This window comes from Dromiciops gliroides, chromosome X (assembly GCF_019393635.1).
Source record: "Dromiciops gliroides isolate mDroGli1 chromosome X, mDroGli1.pri, whole genome shotgun sequence".
NCBI classification, from domain to species: domain Eukaryota; kingdom Metazoa; phylum Chordata; class Mammalia; order Microbiotheria; family Microbiotheriidae; genus Dromiciops; species Dromiciops gliroides.
The window spans coordinates 18341816-18347685 of NC_057867.1; positions in this window are offsets into that span (position 1 = coordinate 18341816).

The following is a 5870-nucleotide window of genomic DNA, read 5'->3' on the forward strand; positions in this document are numbered from 1 at the left end:
GTCTATTGGTGTATCAATGGATGTTGTTGTTTGTGCTTCATTCTCAAAGAGGACTATGACATCGGGAGGTGATGTCATAAATTGCAGTGAATTGTATTTAAGTGAGGGAAGACTCTGAAAAGTCACAAACCTCACTTTCTCCTCTGGGGCTATCTGGGTACAGTGGCAAGATATACATGGGAAAAAAGTTATACATAAGGAGGACTGGAAATGGCCCAGGATGCAGGGGCAGCCCTCGGCCTTTTTAATCTAAGGCCTTTCACAGGCAGTAGGTTGGCTCAGGCAACAGGCACAAGTGGCAGAGGAGGTGGTGGAGAATGGGGCTCCTGGGAGGTTGAGGCTGGAGATGAGGCTATAGGGGCATCTGTAGTTGTGCTTGGGGTGGCCAAGGTTGTTGCAAGGGTTGCTCCTGGGGCTGCTGGGCTCAGCCAAGGGGCAACTGGAGGCAGATTCAGGCCCTGGGAAAAGGAGGGGAGTTGGTACCCCAGGAGGTGCACCAGAGTTGGCCACAGCCCCCTTCCATGGCTGTGCTCATCTCACTCACTCTTGGGTAATGTACCTTCAATTTTTTTTTCTTTTGCTACCTAGGCTTCAGTTTTCCTATCCATGAAGTGGAGGAATGTTTAAAATCCAGGCCAAGTGAACCATCAAACATGAGGGTTTGACCCCATGCTTGGGTTTTATGACAGGTTGAAGAAGCCAGGCATCAGGAGACTCAACAAATCATCAACACTTGGGAGTAGAAATTACATTGGCTTTTCTGTGGATGTGGGTGGTGGGGAAAGACCTAGGGGTGGGGGTGTTCCTTTAATCTTTCTTTTCTTGACACTTTATAGCCCAAAAGCTTTATCATGTTTGAAAAGGCATTTTTATATTCATATGTACACACATTTATTTGCACACACACATACACCCTTTTTCCCTATAAAGGTAACATACTGGAGTAAAAATTATATTTTACCTTATCAAAATTAGGTAAGATGATAAAGTTACTAGTTATATATCTAAGGTACAGCTCAATATTTCATAAGGTTTTATGTTTGGCTGCCATGAGTACATTATGCTGAAATTGTAACCTGGGATTGCACCTCAGGACATGTGCTATCTTTGGTGTTAACTTTTTTTTTGGAGGCAATTGGGGTTAAGTGACTTGCCCAGGGTCACACAGCTAGTAAGTGTTAAGTGTCTGAGGCCAGATTTGAACTCAGGTCCTCCTGACTCCAGGGCTGGTACTCTATTCACTGTGCCACCTAGCTGCCCCCGTTAACTTATTTTTGACAAATGTTCTGTGTTTATTAGATCCTTTGCTTCTGTACATTTGCCCAAAAGGCATGAGGAAGCAGCCAACAATGGGCAACAATTGGGTCACTTTGCCATGGTGTTCTTTTTGGTATAAGTCACCTGAGTGACAGAAAGTGTAACATTGCACATCTAAGACAGTTATTTTGAATCGTTCCTACACTGTAAAAAAATTGCTTTTTGTTCATTGTTTTAATGTTAAGAAACTTATTGTGTTAACACTTTCCCCTGCTATGTAACAAACTCAGTTCCAATGTTTGTCTAGAAAAGTCTGGATATTATTTCTGGAAACATCAATCCTCTGGAGTAAAATCTTTCTTACAGAAGCAACAAGTCATTCACCCAGTTACCTGAAGTTTGACAAAGTGCAAGTTGTATGTAATGTGCATTATTTATTAAAGTTATCCTATTTTCAATGTGTAAATCTGTTGATATGAGACATATTTCACTTTTCTGGGGGGATCAAAGCAATTATTTTCATTCTGTTCAGCTAAAGAAAATGGAGAAGAGTAAATGAGACCCTTTTTCAGGACCATAAGTAAATCAACAGCACTTCAAGACTAGAACACAATGTTGTAAGTTCTCTGTTCTCCTACACCTCAGAATTTCCTTATATCATCCTTTGAGTAGGAATGTAGGAAGAATATTTCTGCAGGACATGCTCCACTCCCATCCCTCAGGATTGGTTCTCAGTTATTGCTCCAGGAGTTCAGTGGTGAGGGTTTTAACTTATTGTTGGTATAGATCTGGAGCATGGGATACAGTGGGAACTGGAACTCAAGAGGGTTTTTGCTTTGTCTGGTTGCTAGAGGAGTAATTGTTGTTGTTGTTGTTGTTCCCAAAGGTATTTCCTCTGCAGGTTAGGGGAATGAATGCTGTGTTGGGTGAAGTGAAGCACTTATTCATTGTGTGACTCAACCCTACCCCCATGGCCATCCCCATAGCAACTCTCTTTCCAGGCAGGTCATTCCCCTTCTCTGGGCCTCTTTTACTTCATCTCAACAATAGTCATCATAATCCTTGCACTTTCCAGTTTGGAACTAGGGTGAGAACTCTTACAGGGGTCTTGTGAGCATATAAAGTGGTATGTGAAATGTTCTTTGTAATCATTAAAGCACTTGTGATCTGCAGAACATTTCTTAACATTCAGAGATTCTCTTGGGAAATTCAAGATTTCAGGCATGTATTTGGCCAGGAGATGTTCATTGAGTACTTGAATGAAATGATATATTCCATGTTTGTTCCTTCTTCTGACTCAATTCATGTAGACACAGCTGCTTTGCATATCTTCTTTTACATCTTGCTATGCACTTACGTTCCAACTCTCTATCTCTCTCTGAATATATATTGACAATAACATATGGTAGATGCTAATTCAGCCAAGACGTAAAAGGAAAACTGTGTTAAGGAAGGACCTGGTACAAGGCCAGGCTTTTTGCCCTCCTATCACAGTTCTGAGGACAATACCTGAAACACTGTGGGTGTTCATAAGGAGTTATTGATTGAATTCCAAAACCAGAGGCCTTTCCTCTCTGTAACAGGTGTTAACCTGGAAATTAAGGAAACAATCAATATAGGAGAAATAAGGTCTTTTTTTTTTTTAACAGGGCAATGAGGGTTAAGTGACTTGCCCAGGGTCACACAGCTAGTGTCAAGTGTCTGAGGCTGGATTTGAACTCAGGTACTCCAGAATCCAAGGACAGTGCTTTATCCACTGAGCCACCTAGCTGCCGCAAGAAATAGGGCCTTTAATCGGAGAAGAGGAACTATAGCTCCTGGTATCACAAAGCTCGGAAGCTAGGAATACCCAAAGATGAGTTTTTATGGGGTGATAGGAAAAAGGGAACCAAAAGATCGCTCCAGAGTGATGTGATGTATAGTCACTTAATGTAAATGAACCTTTGACAAAAGAAATAATAGAACTGCTCCCAAGTTAAATGTAGGTGTTACTGACTCTGAATAGAAACTACTTAATGTAGATGGACCCTTTTGTATTGTTAAGGACAATGTTCGATTTGCTCCTACAAAAATGACACTCCAACACCAGGTGAAGAAAGTTAAATTTAATGAGCATTATAGTACAGGAAAAGAGATATTAGTTTTGCAACAGCAGTAAAGTAAGCAGCCTAACAACGTAACTATTAAAGCAAAAGCGACCACTATGTAGAGATTTAAAGAGAAATACATCACCAAATCGGCAAAGCACCAACTTCTGGGTCCAACTGGCTGGGGGTCCCGGTACAGCCTCCCAGAGTCCCGATTGGGAACATCCCGGATAGAGTGTCCTCTTCACAGGTGAGACTCCAAAGAGGTGGGGGCTTCCTTTGACTTATATAGTATCTTAAACAAAAGTGGCTTGAAGCAACCAATAGCAGCTTGTATGATGAGGTAATTTTGTGATTGACACCAAGTGAGATGGTGCAGGATCACTGCCAGAGAAGGTGGAATAAATTTTTAGTTTCTCAGGACATACTCCTGAGGGGGAGCTAACCCCTCAGGACTATCCCTGGAATTCTTTATAGTCCCTAGGAATGCCTAGTTCCTGGGAACCTTAGGCAGTTAATCAGTGAGATATGCCTAGAAGGCACCTGGCCAGGATCCCAGCAGGGTATCCTCCTTCACGTTCCCACCCTTGGTCAAAACAGGGGCAATTTCCCACATTAAGCTATAGCTAGAGTTATTAGAAAACATCTGGGAGTTCATGGGGGGGGCAAACACAGGTTCGTGAGTGTGAGAAATGGGTAATTGTCTCCTCTCAATGTGGATATAACAGTCAGTCATACTCCCCTGACCTGTTGGTAGGACAAAGGTCTCAGATCCCCTCCTCCCTCTCAGGTTAGCAAGGTCACATGGTTCAAGGAGCCCTGGTCTCAATTAGGTCCTCTCCAGAGTTCTGTCCATATAAGGAAATATAAGGTCCACTTCTGAGTTATGCCCATACAAGGAAGAGGGGTGGGAATACAGAGTTCCGATTAGCTAGTTTTTGCGCGTAGATTGTAACCCCGACCAGTGATGAAAAAGGGGAAGGTCCATTCGCGTTAGGGACTAGGGTATAAAACAGGGCCTGCGAGCCCCCTTTTTGGGGCACCCACTAGCTGCACACTAGGGTGCCTCCTTCTCATGAGAAGAAAATAAAGCCTTTGTCACCTCACTGCTGAGTTCCTAAGAATTATTGAGAAGAGGATGGATTTTTCTCTCACAGTGAGCTAGGCCTATACCTGGATTATCTTCTAATATTCATTTACCTTTCACCTTTTTACATAATAACATAAAGTCCAGGGAGTAAGGTGGGGAACACTGGGAGGGCATAAGTTACTTGGGGGAAGGTCCATAAGTCCATCAAGAGTCTGGAAGTGACAAAGACAGTCAGACCCAGGCAATTCATTTGTCTGGGAAGGAGGGGACTGGGTGGGGAATCAGTTCTCAGTAAATTTTGTAGTTTTCACAGGGAATGAATGGAATTTGTGGGGAGAAAAGAATCCCACTTGATGTGGGACTGGCTAGATATAGTGGTGTCAATGAATTTTTCTTTACTCACCAGTGAGGTGATAGGTTGGGGGGAAGAATTCCAAACTGCAAGGACTAAGTCCCCAACAGCATGGTTTCTGGAGATAAGGAGGGTGGGGAATGAAGCATCTACTAGCTGGGTGAACTAATCTTAGCCCCATGGCAATCCTGAAACCAGTATTCTTTCCAGGCAGGTCATTTCCCTTCTCTGGGCCTCTATACCTTTATCTGGGCAAATACCATTTTGCTCTACTCTCTTCCTCAGAATTATGGTGAGAACCCTCATAGAGGCCTATGAAGAATAAATGTAGCATGTGAAAGGTGAATTATAATCCTGAAAGCATTTGTCATCTGCAGAATATTCCTCAACTTTCAAATATTCTCTTGGAAATTCAAGGTTTTGGGCAACAGGTCAGTACTATGGAGAGATTTGTGGGTACCTGGTTAGAAGGTGATCCCAACATTTTAAAATTTAGAGATTTTTTTTTGAAGGACAAAAATTTCCCTCCTATTTTTTAAACTATTTTCTGGAATGGAGAAGGGTTCAAATTCCGATTCCCACTTAGTTGATTCTGATAACCACAATTTAATAACTGATTGATCCTCACCCATTCCCCATTCCCAAGTCAATGCATAACCTTGAGCTGACCAATCTTGGTCAATTCCAGACTCTTGATTTGTTTAATGGATCTCCCCCAAACAAACTATCCCCTCCCAAAGATTCCCAAGCTTAATTCCTGGATTATTATGTAAAAAGCTTCATTTACACTAAGTAATTTCTATTTAGAATTAAGTAGTTTCTATTTAGAGTTAAATAGTTTTTATTTGTGTGAATCTTACCTAAGCCAAGGGCAGTCTCCTAGCTCCCTTTGTTCTGTTAGACCATATAAACCCTGTCCTCAGTCCTCATCTTTGGATATTCATAACAATCTTGCTTTGTGATACTCTGAGTTGTATCTCCTTTGCCCTGATTAAAAACTTTCTTTCTCCTATATCAATTTCTTTCATTAATTTTCAGGTTGATATATGGGGGCTCTTCGGGGATTGGAAGACTCTGTGTCCAA